Here is an 18,322-nt window from a genome sequence, read left to right as displayed (position 1 = left end):
GCCGGCCGTCCATAAGTAGATAGAGCTGGGTGTCATCAGCGTACTGGTGGCAGCCCAGCCCATATATCCGGGCAATCTGGGTAAGAGGGCGCATATAGATGTTAAACAACATCGGGGATAGAACTGCTCCCTGAGGAACCCCGCAATCCAGCGGGTACCTCCGGGACAATTCACCCCCAATCGCCACTCTTTGTCCCCGACCCTTGAGGAAAGAGGTAAGCCATTGTAAAGCCAACCCCTGAATCCCCACTTTAGTACTTCTGTTGGCACAATCCAGAGCGGTTTCCTCTCATCCCCATATCTTTTGTATTTTGACCAGGTATTTAACAAATTGCTTCTTATATAGTGATGTAAGAAAAAGGCATCCATCTTACTTTCCCCATAACTGTCAGCTTGTGATCAATCGCTTCCTATCGATATTAACCATATTGCCTATGCTGTTTATTTGTTCAGGACTAACCCTTTTGCCCTTTAGTAGAATGCAAGGTATGTCAGGGAGAGGCAGTAGAGGGGAGGGAGGCCTTGGGCGCCAGGGGCCATAAACGGCTGGAGAGACACCGTGCCGTTTCCCAGGCCAGGCAAGGCCGCCAGGCGAAAGGGGGAGTGTGGGTAGACTCAGGAAAGACAGATAGCAGGCGTGTGAATCAAACACCTCTGAAGAGAAAGCAACTTTTGTTTTAAGGATGATTTAAAGTGACCTGCCTTTGATGTATCTCAATATATGCTAGCCCCATCCAATGTATGTTATCACTTTCAATGGTCTTCTCCAGTAGAAACATTGTGTATCCAATAAAGAAACTTATTTCTAAAGAAAGAGTTCTTTTGTCTTGGAATCTCAATGATCACTACGCTGACAATAACACATAAAAGCATGCCAACCAAAAACGTTTCCATGACCTTCTAGTACTGGTAATTTTCTGTTTAGTAACGTCATCCATTTCTTGATCCACACCAAACATACTGCATCATGGTACAACTTTAAATCCGGCAGTTGAAAACCTCCCCTTTATTTTGCATCAGTCAAAATTTTCATTTTAATTCTTGGTTTTCCCCCGGCCCATACAAATTCTGAAATTTTCCTTTGCCATTTATTAAATTGTTTATTATCCTTCACTATTGGGATTGTTTGAAACAGGAACATAATTCTTGTAGAACATTCATTTTAATTGCAGAAATTCTGCCCAATATAGACAAGTTCAACTTGTTCCATTTTATCAGATCTCCATCAATCTTATGCCAAAGCTTCTCATAATTATTTTTATACAAGTCAATATTTTTTGTTGTGATTTCCACACCTAAATATTTTACTTTGGAGGTAACTTCACACTCTGTTAAGCTTTGTAATTCTTTCTGCTTGCTCTTTGACATATATTTGCACAAAATTTTTGATTTTTCTTTGTTTATATAAAAGCCTGCCAATTCTCCATATTCTTGTATCTTACGAAGCAACAATGGTGTTACATGAGTGGCATTTTCATTTATAAACATTACATCATCTGCAAACGCTCTGTATTTATAAGAAAAACCTCTCAATTTCAATCCCTCTATCTCTTTATCTTCTTGAATTTACATAAGCAAAACCTCTAAAGTCATTATAAATATCAGTGGAGATAGAGGGTAACCTTGTCTTGTTCCTTTACTAATTATCATTTTTTTTTGTCAGATCTGCTTGTTGTTCAGTATATATTGCTTTCACCATTCTTATAAAATCTTCTGCCAATCTCAGTTTCTCCATCACTGCAAACATAAAATCCCAATGCACATTATCAAATGCTTTCTCTGCATCTGCAAAAAATAATGCTACTTCTTTTTCAGGATGTTTCTCATAATATTCAATAATGTCTATAACTGTTCTGATATTATCTCTAATTTGCCTTCTGGGAAGAAATCCAGCTTGCTCTTCTTTAATAAAGTTATTCAAATGCTGTTTAAGGCATTCTGCTAAAATTCTAGCATATATTTTATAATCATTGTTAAGTAATGAAATTGGTCTGTAGTTTTTTACATTCGTGGCATCTCTGTCTTCTTTTGGTATCAACGAAATTACTGCTTCTTTCCAAGTATTAGGTATTTCCCCATCTATTCTTATAATATTCATCAACTTCTGAAGTTTTGATAGCAGCACCTCCACGAGGACTTTATAAAATTTTGCTGTAAAGCCATCTGGACCGGGTGCCTTCCCTAATTTCATTGAATTAATTGCCACCTCTATGTCTTCTTTTTCAGTTGGTTCATTTAACACCTTCTCCATATTTCCTGTTAAGGGGTTTACTTTAATTTTCTGTAGATATGAGTCAATTTTTCCCTTATCCACCTTTTGACATTTAAACAACTTGGCATAGTATTTATAAAATTCTCTTTTAATTCCTTCATGGTCAACAATTTCCTTGCCTCCTGATACAATTTTGTTAATAACTTTATTCTCCCTTTTTTTTTTTCCATTTGCCAGGCCAAGTATTTTCCAGGCTTATTCACTCCTTCAAAAGATTTCTGTTGAAGTCTTTTTAAATTCCATTCCACTTCTTTGTTTAAGAAATGTCTCAGTTGACTTTGTAGTATTGTAATCTCCCTTATAATTTTCTTTTTCCCAGGTCTTTTTTAAAGCTCCTTTTTTAAAGGTCCATCCATCGGTAGCTATTAGCCACTGTGTGTGTGTGTGTGTTTGTGTATATTTTGCCACTGTGTGACACAGAGTGTTGGACTGGATGGGCCATTGGCCTGATCTAACATGGCTTCTCTTATGTTCCGATGTTCTTTTTACCAATCTCTATCTAAATGTCCATCATTTGTTTGTTTTTCTTCTCTTTTTATTATTCAATGTAATTAGGATGCCCCTCATTACCGCTTTATATGCATCCCACACAGTTTGAAATTGAATGTCCTCTTTTTCATTTATTTGGAAGAAGGATTTAGTCTCCTTTTCCAGAGATACCACTTCCTTTTTCTGTAGCAAATTTTCATTTATCCGCCATTTTAAGGTATTTTTTACGGGTTTTGTAGACCACATTAAAGGATTATGGTCAGCCCCTATTTTAGGAAGAATCTCTATTTTGTTCATTATAAGTCCCAAATTTTTTGTAATCCATAACATATCAATTCTTGAGAAAGAATTATGCCTTGCTGAAAAGAAAGTATAGTCAGGTTCTTTAGGGTTAAATTCCCTCCATATATCTTCCAGACTTTCTTGTTTTACTAGGGTTGCCAAGTCCAATTCAAGAAATATCTGGGGACTTTGGGGGTGGAGCCAGGAGACTTTGGGGGGTGGAGCCGGGAGAAAATAGGGGTGGAGCCAATATCAAGGCTGTGACAAGCATAATTGAACTCTAAGGGAGTTCTGGCCATCACATTTAAAAGGACGGCACACCTTTTCAATTCCTTCCTTCCACAGGAAATAATGAAGGTTAAGGGCACCTTCTTTTGGGGCTCACAGAATTGGACCCCCTGGTCCAATCTTTTTGAAACTTGGGGGGTATTTTGGGGAGAGGCACTAGATGCTATACTGAAAATTTGGTGCCTCTACCCCAAAAAACAGCCCTCCCAGAGCCCCAGATACCTGCGGATCAATTCTCCATGATTTTCTATGGGAATAAATCTCCACAGGGAATAATAGAGTTCCTAGCAGACATTTCCCTCCCCTCCCCCCGTTTTCTGATGACCTTAAAGCGGGGGGAGGGCCTCCAAACCGGGGGATCCCCTGCCCCCACCTGGGGATTGGCAACCCTATGTTTTACTAAATCAAAAAATGACTTTGGTAGTTTTCCTTCTTTATTTTTTCCCCAGATCTGTCCAAAATATTTTTAACTGTACCATTGAAATCTCCCATTATCATGATTTGTTCATACGTCACTTGATCTAATTGTTGCATAATGTCTTTAAAGAAGGAGTCTTTTGCTCCATTTGGAGCATACAATCCCAGTAACAAAGTTCTTTTATAATTCAGCATCGCTTCCACCTCGATATATCTACCATCATCGTCCTTAAAAATCAATTTTGGGTTTAATTCTTGTTTAACATAAAAAACGACACCCCTTTTTTTCTCCTTAGCCAATGAACAAAATTCCACACCAAGCTGTTTATTCCATAAAAATTTGTAATCCATTTGTTTAATGTGTACTTCTTGTAGGCAAATTATATTACATTTTTGTTTCCCAATCCAATGAAAGTTTGCCCTTTTTGTGGTGAATTTAGTCCATTTACATTCCAAGACATTAATTTGTAATCCATCATGATTTTTTGTTTTTAATCTGTACCCCCAAATTCCTTATTTTCGTCCAAAAACTTTGTCATTTCTTGAGTGCTTGTAATTGTAAATCTTTTTCCTTTGAATTCAAAACTTAAACCCTCTGGAAGTATCCATCTGTATCTCATTTCATTTTCTCTCAGCTTTTCAGTCAGCTTTTTATACAGTCTTCTAGCGTTTATGACTTTCCTTGGCAATTCTTTCATGATTCTTACGCTACTGCCATCCACCTCCAATGTATTTTCAAATTGCTTACTTAGAATCTTTCCCACCATATTTCTTGTCGCAAATCTTACTACCACATATCTTGGTAATTTATTTTTTCTGGCATAGTCTGAGTTAACCCTGTAGATATAATCATAAAAATAACTGGTTTCATCAGGGTCATCCCCCCAAAACTCAGCAATGATTCTTATTATATATGTCCTTAAATCAGTCTCAACAGATTCAGGCACCCCTCTCAGACGTATCTGATTTTCCTATAGTTTACAATCTTGTAGTACTTCTTTCTCCTTCATTTTTTTTATAGTGGAATCCACTGTATCAATTCTTGTCTTGGTCTTTCACCTTTTCTTCTACCTCCTGCACTTTCTTTAATGCTGCTTGGGAGTCTTTCCTGAGATCCTCAATTTCTTTTTTAATTTCTTTTTTCACCACCTCAGCACTGGATTCAATGTCTTTTTTTAATTCCTTCTTACTCTCTGTTATTGAGTCTTTTATTACTTTTGCCAGTCTTGCCTCCATGGCTTCTATTGCTTCCTGCCATTTAGCCATTTTTGCTTCCTCAAGTGACCTAGCCCTCGTACGAATTTGCTTTGCTCCTGATTTATGGACAGACATCACTGCCTGTCCATTGCTAAAATAGGCTCCAAAGTTGACCTCACCAAATCGATTTTCAGTTACACAGTCTTCAAGATTAAAGCATGCCCTTTCAGATGAGCCCAAAATTGCCATTCCCAGAAGCTCCTAACTTGAGATATTAATTTTTAAAAATTTTATTTTCTTCAAAATGGTGTCCACGGCTTTTCTGCCCCCTTTTTTAAAAAAATTCCATTTTCTCCTGGAGTACTCCAAAATTAATTCAAAGCATATAGTCCAATAGATTTTACCTTTTAATGATGATATCTGCTGGCTCTACTGATTTTTAAAGTCCCGTTTTCTTTTAAAATTTTGACCTTCTTTTAATGGCCGCCGGTACTTCTCTATGATTTATGGTCCTAGAGAGGCTAGGAGGCTTGCAGTTTTCCCTTCTCTTAATGGCTACTTCCTTCCTTTTTTGCCATGAAGTCTCATTTTCGATGGTTGAGAAGTCTCATGTTATTAATATGACGCCATTTCCTGTGACATCCATCAAGTCAGCAGTTCTGTTCCGGAGGGGATTGTCTGGCCCGACCACAGGTAGTCAAAACAAAAGTTGTTTTTTCTCTTCTAACCTTGTTTCTCTAATTTCATTAGTTCCAAATTTACCCCCTCCTTTATCTTCTTAACTTTAAAATATTGTAATTGTAAAGTAAATCCCCTCAGAATTTAATGTGCATGTCTTGGCCTTCTCCCTGCCTGGGAGAAGTAGGCAGCAGGCATTAGGATCACCTTCTCTACCCAGAACAGAGGTTCTGGTCTGCTCCTCTGCTGAGAAGCAGCTCAATCCTCCATGACCCAAACCCGGAAGTCCCCAAGGGAAGGATCTTCTTGACCACCATCTTCGCCTGCATTCATTCATCACGGAGGCCTCTTACGAAGCTGTCTAACAAGACCTCTTCTAGACTCATGAATGCACACTCACGAGCAAGGCAGCGTAGCTCTGTGAGGAAGGCAGTGACCGATTCTCCTGCATTCTGGTTCCGCTTGTGGAACTCGATGTGCTGGGATGTGCGGGTCGACCGGGGCAAGAAATGGTCAGTAAGCTTCTCCATGATGGCCTTGTAGGTGACTTCGCAGAGTGCCCTTGGAGACATTAAACTCTCCACCAATTCCAGCTTGTCCTCGTCACCGCAGCTGAGCAGTAGGTGCTTCTGCTATTCTTCATCTGTGATTTTATGATATAAGATGAAGTACTTCAGCCTCTTTTCCCATCTCTCCCACCACTCTGGTTGCTCGGGATTGAATTCTTGGATGATCCCTGCAGCCTGGGCTGGCTGGCTATGTGGGGGAGCATCGGGGGATGGTAGCAGGAGGTGCTGGACGCTCGATCTTCGCTCATCTCAGGTCCTGGCTTGGTGACCTTCCTCAGTGATGGCGGTGTGATGTGCGGAGCTGGAAGTAGCTGCTGCGAGGCATGGTGCAGTGCCGGTTGCTGGATCACCTATGAGGATCTCACCTTCATCACCACTATAATATAGTAAATTCTTAGGCACTGGAGAGGTGAGGTGGTAGTGATAACAAGCTCTTTATTTACAGTTTGGTGGGTGGCTGGACTACCCGAACTGAGGAACAGAGCCTGCAGGGCCAACTATATTCAACACCGGGTTCCCGCGCTAGCATGTTATTGAGTCATTCAAACCAGCAGGGAGCTTGTGATTGGAGCAGGGCAGTTGAGATTTGGATCCTACTGCCCATTGTTCCTAAGACCCCAAGCTCAGTCCTTCTGGCTCCAATGAGCCAGGCAGGAACACCATTTGGTAACACAAAGATTCACATACATAACATCCCTCCCCCCTAGTTCGCAAGCCTTAGCAGTCATAGCCTTGTAGATAGGCAGACTTACGCTGCTCTCGTGTCGACCTCCGGAGTGCTGGAGTAGGAGGTGGGCCTGTTGTGACTTCCAAAAATTCACATACATAACAGGGAGCTCATTCAAAAGCCTGAGGCTACTGCACAGAACTGGGTGGGAACTTAAATGCAGTTCAGTGTTATATAGCATCCGGCAATTGCTGTTTGGTTTGTCTCTGATCTCTCTGTAATTATTTTTCTGCAGTCCCACTTTTATAAGCCATCTTAAATATCTGTCCATTTGGCCTTCCACTGAGATAGAAATAACTGCTGCTTCTTAGTCAGCCTGCCAAACACATAGGAAGAACTTTTTTCTCTCTCTGCATCTCTTGGCTTTTAAAAACCGAAGATCCTTCCGGGGTTGGAAAATGGCGAGCTGAGTTGCTTTCCCTAACAGGGGCAGGCTGGCACTTCTGTTCAGGGTAGTAAAAGGCAAATTAATGCCTTCTGCCTACATTTCTCAGTTACAGAATTGTCCAAGATATGCACAGATACTTTGAGGAGACTTAACTTGGCTGAAAGGGAGTCCCGGGGGGGGGGGGCTCCTTTGAGGCTTTGAGGGATCTCCGAAGAGAAGATGCATATTCATCATCTGCAGAAGTTTCCAGAGTCATCAATTTAGCATAAGCTCGACAAGATCCAAACCTTCTTTTACAATTTTAAACATCTAATCTGCAAAGGACTGGTGTTGGTTTGGATAAACTACGGAAAAAAGGTACTGTTTGCTATCTCTTCATTCCGGGACTAATTAAAGTTAAACAAAACAAAAGTAAAAGGTGGGAGTTGGAAATACTGAAAGCCTGAAAGGAGAAGAAGATAATAAAGGGCTAAATTTGAACTTTGTAAACTTAAAAGACAGTGTTAAAAGAAGAAAGGAATTTATTGTTTAGTCTATCTGTAGTTGAGGAGGCAGCACCATCGTCACAGACCTGCAGTTCTCACAGTCAGCACAGGAAATACGTCAGATATCATTTCTCTACCAGTGAAACGAGATTTGAAGGCAAGAAAAGCAGGAAATATTGGAGCAAGAAGAAGGAAGTCAACGAAGCAAACAGCCTACTCTAGGATTATAATACCAGAGAGAAACATCGGTGGCCATTGTTTTTTTTTTTCCTCCAAGTTTTAAAAGTTTTATTAACAAAGAATTAATACAAATAGAAAAAGGAAAAGAAAGAAAGATAAACACATATACAACAACATACATCTCTAACAGATCTAAAACAAATCTAAAACAAAACAAAAGCGAACAAATCTAACATCTAACATCTACCCAGTCATACACACTGGGAGATGGAGAGGATTAAATATCAAAAAAGAAAACCCCATAATTACTCCAGTCCAACACCTCTACTTTTAACCCATTTATACACAGGGTCCCATTCCTCTTGACATTTTTGCACATTGCCATTTCTTAATCTTGTGGACATTAAGTCAGATTCTGCGGCAGCCAACAACTTGTTAATAAATTCATCTCTATTGGGGATTTTATCATTCTTCCAATACTTGGCATACAATATTCTAGCAGTAGTAACTATATACAATAACAATTTCAGTTTAGCAAGCGGTAGGTTTTGTCTACAAATATTTAACAAGTACAATTCCGGCACATGATTAATTTGTGTTTTTAAAATTTTTTGGATCCAAATATTCACTTGTGACCAGTATTTTTTTAGCATCTTTGCATTTCCACCATATGTGAAACAGAGACCCTTTAGCTTCTAGACATTTCCAACATTTGTTGGAGTAAGTGGGATAAATTTTTGCCAACCTATTTGGTGTAAGATACCATCTATAAACCATTTTGTATAGGTTTTCTTTCCATTCTACTGGTTTCGTCAATTTTAAGTTCTGCTTCCATAGTTTTTCCCATTCTTCCAAATCTTCCAAATCTTCCAAATCTATGTTATAACCATTGTTGTTGGGAGGACTAAGTTTTAACATTGTTTTTAAAGTGATTGGGACATTAAAAATTGGTGGAGTAAACAGATTTGGCAATTTAAAAAGTACTACTGTTGGATAGTAGATAAGAAGATTTGAACTGGTAAAAGGGAAAAAAGGAAAATTTTTTAAAGTGAAGCAAAAGTTGTGACTGCCATTTTGGGAGAAATAAAAGCTTTAAACATTAATATCTGAGCCTGGGAGGCTCAGAGGACAGCGAAATTGGGTGCATTGGAAAGGGCAAGCTTCACTTTATCAAACCTGATGGTTCAAATTTAATTTGGTGGGATTAAAATTTTTGATTTTTTTTCATATGTCAGACCCCCAAAACAAACTCGTGCTAGGTCTGCTTCAATAGAGAAAATGCAAGCCCAATTAGATGCAATGGAAGCTAGGATAATGAAGGGGGTGAAAGAAATTATAATTGCCTCTAAAAAAGAAATAAGAAAGGATATTGAGGACTCAAAGAAAGAATTAAAAAAAAGAAATAGAGAATCTCAGAAATGACACTGTGGTAATAACAAAGAAAGTACAAGAAGTGGAAGAGAGAGTGAAAACACATGACTCCACCTTGTTAAAATTACAAGAAAAAGTGACAGTTCATGACTGCAAACTGATGGAAACTCAGATCCATCTGAGAGGTGTACCTGAAGATGAAGAATCAGACTTGAAAGAATACATAATAAAAATAATTGCAGAATTTTTGGAGGAAGATCCTGAAGGGGATAGAAATATATATGACTATATGTATAGAGTAAATTCACTCTATGCAAAAAAGAATAATCTGCGAAGAGATGTGGTCATAAGATTTATGACAAAAGAAATGGTGGGAAAGATCATGAATAAAAACTTTTGAAAAGTCATTGATAGTGGGAGGTAGTAGAGTAAGAATTATGGAAGAACTGCCAAGACAAGTGTTAACTGACAGAAAGGCATATAAAAATTGACAGAAAAACTATGTAACAATGGAATGAGGTATAGATGGATAATACCTGAAGGTTTGAGCTTTGAACTTCAAGGGGAAAGGATTACAATCACAAATACACAGGAACTGCGTAGATTTTATGAAGAAAATAAAGAATTTGCACCATGATGGATTACAAATTGATATCTTGGAATGTAAATGGACTAAATTCACCACAAAAAAGAAAGGCAACGTTTCATTGGATAAGAAAACAAGATTGTAATATAGTATGTTTGCAAGAAGTGCATATTAGACAAAAGGGTTATACATTTTTATGGAATAAACAATCGGGACTAGAATTTTTTACATTGGCTGAACAAAAGAAGAGAGGAGTAGTCTTTTATACTAAACAAGAATTAGACCCGAAATTGGTATTTAAAGATAAGGATGGAAGGTATATAGCGGTAGAAATTACTTTGAATGCCAAAAAAAGTTGTTGTTGGGACATTATGATCCAAATGGTGCTAAAGACATTTTCTTTAAAAATATTACACAACACCTTGATTAAGTGACCTATGAGCAAATTTTATTGATGGGTGACTTTAACAAAACAATTCAGAACACGATAGATAGATCTGGGAAGGAAAAAAAATGCTAAAGAAGGAAAATTGCCAAAGTCTTTTTTTGAATTGGTCAAACAGGAGAGTTTGGAAGATATATGGAGGAAGTTTAATCCTGAAGTACGGGACTATACCTTTTTTTCAGCTAGACATAGCTCTAGAATTGACATGTTGTGGGGTACTAAAGATTTGGGACTTATAACAAAGAAAATAGAGATATTACCTAAAATAGGAGCTGATCATAACCCAATAATGTGGATTACAAAACTGTCGAAAAAGTCAAGAAGATGGAGATTAAATGATTTACTACAAAATAAAGAAATAGTGACATCTCTAGAAAATGAAACCAAAGCGTACTTCCAAGTAAATGACAGAGAGGATATAGAATTTCAGATGGTATGGGATGCCTACAAGGCAGTAATGAGAGGATTACTAATAACATTGAATAATAAAGACAAGAGAGCAAAAGATAAACAGATGTTGGACATTCAAAATGAAATTAAGAAAAAAGAAGGTGAATTAAGGAAAAGGCCAGGAAAAAAAATTATAAGGGAGATTACAATATTGCAAGCACAAATGGGACATCTGTTAAATAAAGAATTGGAATGGAATTTGAAAAAATTAAAACAAATCTTTCGAGGGAGCGAATAAACCTGGAAAACATTTGGCCTGGCAATTGAAGAAAAAGAGAGAAAGTAAAATTATTAATAAAATTGTGGCTGATGGAAGAGAGATGGTAGATCAAGAAGGAATAAAGAGAGAATTTTTTAAATATTATGCTAAACTATTTAAAGGTGTTAAAGAAAAGAAGGAAAAGGTGGAATCGTATTTGCAGAAGATTAAAATAGCACCCTTAACTGATTATATGGAAAAAATTTTGAATGATCCAATTGAAAAAATAGAAATTGAAGTAGCGATTAATGCAATGAAAATTGGAAAGGCTCCTGGACCAGATGGATTTACGGCAAAAAATTTTTAAACGTTTAAAGAAGAATTAATACCGAAATTTCAAAAATTAATGAATGTGATAAGAATAAATGAGAAAATACCAAATACATGAAAAGAAGCAGTAATTTCGTTGATTCCAAAGGAAGATAGAGATGTCACTAATGTAAAGAACTATAGACCAATCTCATTACTAAACAATGATTATAAGATATACACAAGAATCTTAGCAGAACGGCTTAAACAATATCTAATAAATTTTATAAAGGAAGACCAAGCGGGTTTTCTCCCTAAAAGGCAAATAAGAGACAATATTAGAACTGATGTAAATATTGTAGAATACTATGAAAGACATCCAGAGAAGGAAGTTGCATTATTCTTTACGGACGCAGAGAAAGCTTTTGATAATTTGAATTGGGACTTTGTTTGCAGTAATGGAGAAAATGAAGTTGGGGGAAAACTTTATAAGAATGATAAAAGCAATTTATACTGAACAACGTGCAAGGTTATGTATAAATGCAGATCTTACAGAAGAAATGATAATCAGCAAAGGGGCAAGGTTGTCCGCTTTCACCATTGTTGTTTATAATGACTCTTGAAATCTTATTGATGCAAATACAAAATGATGAAGAAATTGAAGGAACGAGAATTAAAGGATTTTCCTATAAATATAGAACATTTGCAGATGATATAATGTTTATAAATGAAAATCCTGCGCAAGTAACACCTTTGTTGTTAGCCAAAATACAAGATTTTGGAGAATTGACGGGACTTTATGTCAATAAAGAAAAGTCAAAAAAATTGTGTAAAAATATGCAAGTAAGTAAACAAAAGGAATTGCAGAGATTAACGGGATGTGAAGTTACCCCTAAAGTAAAATATTTGGGCGTGGAAATAACAATGAATAATATTGATTTGTTTAAAAACAATTATGAAAAGTTATGGCGTAAAGTGGACGAAGATATGATAAAATGGAACAAGCTTAATTTGTCACTGCTTGGTAGAATAGCTGCAATTAAGATGAACATTTTGCTGAGAATAATGTATTTGTTTCAAACTATTCCGATTGTGAAAGACAGTAAACAATTTAATAAATGGCAAAGAAAGATTTCAGAATTTTTATGCGCCAGGAAAAAACCAAGGATTAAAATGAAAGTTTTAACAGATGCTAAAGAAAAAGGAGGATTTCAATTACCAGATTTAAGATTATATCATGAAGCAGTTTGTCTAAAAGATTGGGTGATGCTGTTGAATAAAAAACTTTTAACATTGGAAGGTCATGGAAATAAATTCGGCTGGCACGCTTATATGTACTATGGAAAGAAAAAGTCGGATGGTTTTTTTCTCACCATTATATAAGAAATAATCTACTAAATATTTGGATGAAATATAAGAAATATGGCGATGAGAGAGAACTACTATGGATAGTGCCAGCAGAAGTAATAAGAATAACAGCTGAGACAGGAGAGGAAAAAGGGATGTTATATAATCAATTATTAAAAATACAAAGCGGTAAAATAGAATTGAGAACTGCTGAAGAGTTGAATAATAAGTATGATTGGTTTCAAATGCAACAAATAAAAGGTTTGGTGGAAAGCGATGTTAAAACTGAAGGAATAAGACAAGAACAAACAAATGGAAAAAGTTCTGCTTGAAGATAATGAAAAATTAATTTCGAAAATCTATAAGTTACTTTTAAAATGGTCTACGGAAGATGAAGTAGTGAAATGTCAAATGATTAAGTGGGCAATTAATATAAATAAAGAAATACAGATGGACACATGGGAATATTTGTGGAAGAAGTATTAAAGAAAACTGTTTTAAGATGATGTACAGATGGTATATGACGCTTAAAGTTGGCAAAGATGAACAATAAGATGCCAGATAGATGCTGGAAATGTAAAAAACATGAAGGTTCTTTCTACCATATGTGGTGGACTTGTGAAAGAGCGAAAAAGTACTGGCAGATGATTCAACAAGAGATTTCTAAGATCTTAGGATACGAATTTTACAAAGTTGCAGAGACTTTTCTGTTAGGATTACAAATGGAAAAATTTCCAAAAGAAGATAGAATTTTAATTTAGTACTTGCTCTCAGCTGCTAGGACATCGTATGCACAGTTGTGGAAGCAAGAAAAAATACCAGAGAAATGGGATTGGATTGTAAAAGTTATGACATGGAGTGAAATGGACAAGTTAACAAGGAACTTAAGAGACTATGATTTAGAAGTATTTAAGCTGGAGTGAAAAAGTTCAGAGGATACGTAGAAAAAGACTAGAAAATAAAAGGACATTGGACAATTTTTGATAATGACTAAGTACAAGAGGTAGGAGGATATTCATTTTGATTCTTATTAATTAAGGGTACCTTTAATATTAAGATTTTAAGTATATAACACCGGCGGGGATCAAGTAACGGGGGGAGGGGTGGGTAGAAGGTAATATATGGGATAGATTTAAAAAAGTAATTATTAATGAAGTAAGAAATTGAAATTTATTACCATATGTTACTAATGAAATTGTTTGAAACTAAAAAAAAACAAAAACAAACCTAAGATCCTTCCTTGATTGCTGCCAAGGAAGTTGGTAAGTAATGTCTTTGTGTGTCAGTAGCTACTAGAAAAGCTAAGGCATTCTGTTGTAATTTTTCAGCAATAACTTTCTTACCGATAGCCAATTGTGTATTTGTTTAGTTTGCAAAGATTAGTTCACTTCATTTGTAAAGATAATGTAAATATTAGTTCAATTGTGTATTTGTTTAGTTTGCAAAATATTTACCAAAACAGTAAAACATAAGCAGTGTAAAAAGACATCATAGACTCTGGTCCTGAATACATCTTGGAATTTATTTCAATAACATATTTATTCTGAAAATATATACATAATTTTCCTAGCTTCATATAGCATTTTATATTAAAGTAGCTGGTTCTTGAATTCTGTCGTTTGAAAGATGGCTTTTGTTCTTATGTGGGTTCCTGTCAGAATATTAGGTTTGACTGTCCATTAATCCACAGAGATGTCCTCCTTTCCTCAGAGGAGAAGGACCCTTCACAGTAAGTATCCAGTGGTCCATCACACATCTGCTCTTCTTTCTTTGTTGCTTACTTTGGCTGGCTGTTGCTTATGAAAAGCACTTCTTTGTGTAAAGTTCCTTTTTCATCAAGAATACTTAAGTCTCTAAAATTTAAGGCAGAGAAGAAATGTAAACTGTATAGTAATTTGAACCCCCCTTTTTAATTTTTCCCTCTTATAAAGATGGATGTTAGGGGAGGGAAGGGGCCATGGGCAATAGTGGCTGCTTGAATTCTTAGCTCCCCCCCCCCCCAGCAGAATCCAACCTTCATCCTCTTTTAATTCCCAGCTGAATTGTTGCTGCTGGCCTTTAGGTAATTTAACGCTGGGGCATGACATCTTCTCGATATAAAAGGATTACTTTTCAGAAGCAGAACAGTCCGGAGGCCTAGCAAGTGGAGAGCAGCACAGAGTAAATAATATGATACTAAAAACTATGTGATATGGTAAAGACATCACTCCATCAGGCCATCCAGACTTAGGTGTAGAAGTCTCGGTTCAGATTGAGCTGATCAGTTTCTTGAAGAATTCTGAGCTGGATTAGGTGAGAAGTTTGCTTCCCTAGAAAAAGACCTGAAAATAGGGTTTCCACTCCCGAGGGGGGCAGGGGATCCCCCAGTTTGAAGACCCTCCCTCCACTTCAGAGTCATCAGAAAGCTGGGGGGGGGAAGGGAAAGGTCTGCTGGGAACTCCATTATTCCCTATGGAGACCAATTTCCATAGGATATAATGGATAATTGATCCGTGGGTATCTAAGGCTCTTGGGGGGAGGCTTGTTTTTTGAGGCAGAGGCAGCAAATTTGCAGTATAGCATCCAGTGCCTCTCCTCAAAAATACCCTCCATGTTTCAAAAGGATTGGACCAGGGGGTCCACTTCTATGAGCCCCCCCCCCAAAGGTGCCCCTATCCATTATTTCCAATAGAGGGAAGGCATTTAAAAAATGTGTGGTCCCTTTAAATGTGATGGCCAGAACTCCCTTTGGAGTTCAATTATGCTTGTCGCAACCTTGCTCCTGACTCCACCCCAATGTCTCCTGGCTCCACCCCAAAGTCTTCTGGCTCCACCCCCAAAGTCAGATATTTCTTGAATTGAACGTGGCAACCCTACCTAAAAAGGTTGCTTCTCAAGTAAAGGAAATAGCAGCAGGAGCAGTTCTATATAAATGAGTCCATTTGACTACTGCAAAATGATCACTGCATTGTACAGAATAAACTGGAGGTACTGGAAATTTGCTGGAAAATTAAAATTGCTGATCCAATTTTGTTCCAGTTGCTGATTCCAGAAACAGGGCTCTAAAGGTACCTACAGCATGTGTTTGCTTAAATATAACCTGGCCAACCTTGAGAATTTCCTAAGATGCCTTGAGAAATAATTGTAAAATTCACCCATTTCTATGATTCATACTGTAACTCCCTAGCTAAAGCTATGTAGCCTTAATATTCTTCAATCTTTCCTTTAAAAAACAGATAGCTAAAGAAATTGGATATTGTTTTATAGACAGTCTTAATGATTGCATTTTATTGTAAACTATATGGAATATGTTTAAATCTCTGGATCAGGTTGGATTCTTAGTAAAATCCTGCCAACTCTGGAAAGCAAGACAGGTTAAAATATCACATTTAACACAGCAAATGGAAAATTTGTCAACCCAGTTGTAAAAAACCAGGTTCCAATAAGAAACTGAAGGGACTTACTGATATTAGAAATAAGTTATAGTTTTTCAAAACACAAAAAGCCTATATACACATGCCATTGTTGTTTTTAATGCGGAAACAAACGTGAGTAAACGGGGCCAGAGAGAAGGTTTAGCTCTCAGTCTTGGGGACTATCTGGGGGACTGTATGCAAACTATAACTTGACTCAAAGTCCACTTTGCCAACCATTTGCAGACTTGTACAAAAAGTGTGATAGAGCAGGTAGCGTCTCCCCGTATATTATAAAAGTATATCTTTGCTTCTGTTCAAATGCTTCAACTAAAACATGAAGACAGAGACTTTCCAAATGCTGCCATCATTACTGAAAAAGTTGCTGCAGTAAGCAAAATTAGTGTCTAAGTCAATACATGGAAAAACCACTAAGTAACAATTTCACACTCCTATCACATAACAAATTTTGCATGTATTCAAACTTCTAGCAAATTTACAAATAATTCACATAACACATTCAGTATTAAACCAGTTTCCACATACATGTCAACATATTTACAAAGCAAACTCCTATTCCTCTAATAATTCAAGTGCATAATATGGTCATTGGAATGTCCAGTTTTTCTCCAAATAGAGGAGAAAGGGACAGGAAATCCATTTAGCTTTCACAAGACATCCATTCTAGAGATTCAAGACATTTCAGTTTTATTCTTTTTCAGTTTTCAGGCTGTTTCATAGCTATTGTAGGAGCTGTATTTACTAACTGTGATGTAAAGGCAAATAGAGATGCATAAAGATGCAAATGGTGGTTAGTGATTTATATGGTGCCGAACAATAATTCCTTCACCTTTCCCTATACTGGTTTTATGGGGACTGTTACTCCTAGCTTTTGTTGTTTTGTGAAGTCATCTTCTAGCATGGCCATGTTATAATGTGCATACATATGAATTTTATCTTTCTGTGCAAAGAAAGTATTAAGAGTTTTAATATAGACGTGTATAATATTTATTTATGTCTCGCGACTCTCAACATCTGATGTTTATTCTATGTGGCTTTCGTGTTAAACAAGTTTGGCCACCCCTGGTTTAGAGAGGAGGAATTTGGGTACTTGGTAGTGTATCCTTGCCTTTTTGAAACTTGAAGAGTCAGTTAAACTCAAGAAATCATTCTGGAGTGTCTAGTAGACACTGAAACCAAAGCCTTTCACCTCAGAGATTCTAAGACTCTTTAAAAATCTTAAAACTCTTACTTGTTGGAAACATATTAGTTGGAGTTTGTGAATTTTCTAAGTCACCTCAGAATTATTCTTGATTCAGTTCAGACTAGGGTTGCCAAGTCCAATTCAAGAAATATCTGGGGACTTTGGGGGTGGGGCCAGGAGACATTGGGGGCGGAGCCAGGAACACGGGTGTGACAAGCAGAATTGAACTCCAGGGGAGTTCTGGCCATCACATTTAAAGGGACAGCACACCTTTTAAAATGCCTTCCTTCCATAGAAAATAATGAAGGATAGGGGCGCCTTCTTTTGGGGCTCATAGAATTGGACCCCCTGGTCCAATACTTTTGAAACTTGGGGGGCATTTTGGGAAGAGGCACTAGATGCTATACTGAAAATTTGGCACCTTTACCTCAAAAAACAGCCCCTCCAGAGCCCCCAATACCCGCGGATCAATTCCCCATCATTCCTTATGGGAATTGTTCATGGAGGTGCATAATGGCTGTGGGGGTGGGGCTTCCTCCGCTGGCCAGCTGGCTGGGGGAGGGGGGAAGCCTGTAAAACCAGGGGATCCCCCGCTGGGACCTGGGGATTGGGAAGCCTAGTTCAGACATAACACCCCTGTTGAATAAAATATTTTTTTTTAATTTTTCAAAAGTCTCTCGTGCCATTTTCAAAAGTATAAGGAGGTGATCTTGACCCTTCTTTCAAGTTTCTGGGCTAAGCCAGCATCAAAGTATAATAATGTGATAGGGTGGGACGGCCATAAATCTTCAAGTAAGAAGAAAATAGATATAAAGTGGCTGCTCAGCCAGAAAGGAAGAAAAATGGAAAATCCTGCAAAAGAGGGAGGGAATCAGGGCGAGATTGCCATAGCATGCATTCTCTGTTGTGGCCCCCACCTTATGGAATGACCTGCCTGATGAGGTGAGAAAGGTTCCCACCGCTCCTTATCTTTCAAAATTTTTCCAAAACTGAATTATTCAACAATGCTTTTTTTACACAGGTAACAGAGCTGTACTGTAACAATAT

General features: G+C 37.4%; 1 protein-coding gene across 2 annotated transcripts in view; it reads left to right on the top strand.

Moving 5' to 3' along the window:
- The window catches only part of CCDC88A (coiled-coil domain containing 88A), a 201,985-nt gene that overhangs the window by 59,041 nt on the left and 124,622 nt on the right, over positions 1-18,322 (top strand). The gene's annotated exons all lie outside the window — the stretch shown is intronic.

This window comes from Heteronotia binoei, chromosome 1 (genome assembly GCF_032191835.1).
Source record: "Heteronotia binoei isolate CCM8104 ecotype False Entrance Well chromosome 1, APGP_CSIRO_Hbin_v1, whole genome shotgun sequence".
In the NCBI taxonomy this organism is placed as follows: Eukaryota; Metazoa; Chordata; class Lepidosauria; order Squamata; family Gekkonidae; genus Heteronotia; species Heteronotia binoei.
Note: the sequence above shows the minus strand (reverse complement) of the source record. Positions and strands in the feature narration are given on the sequence as shown.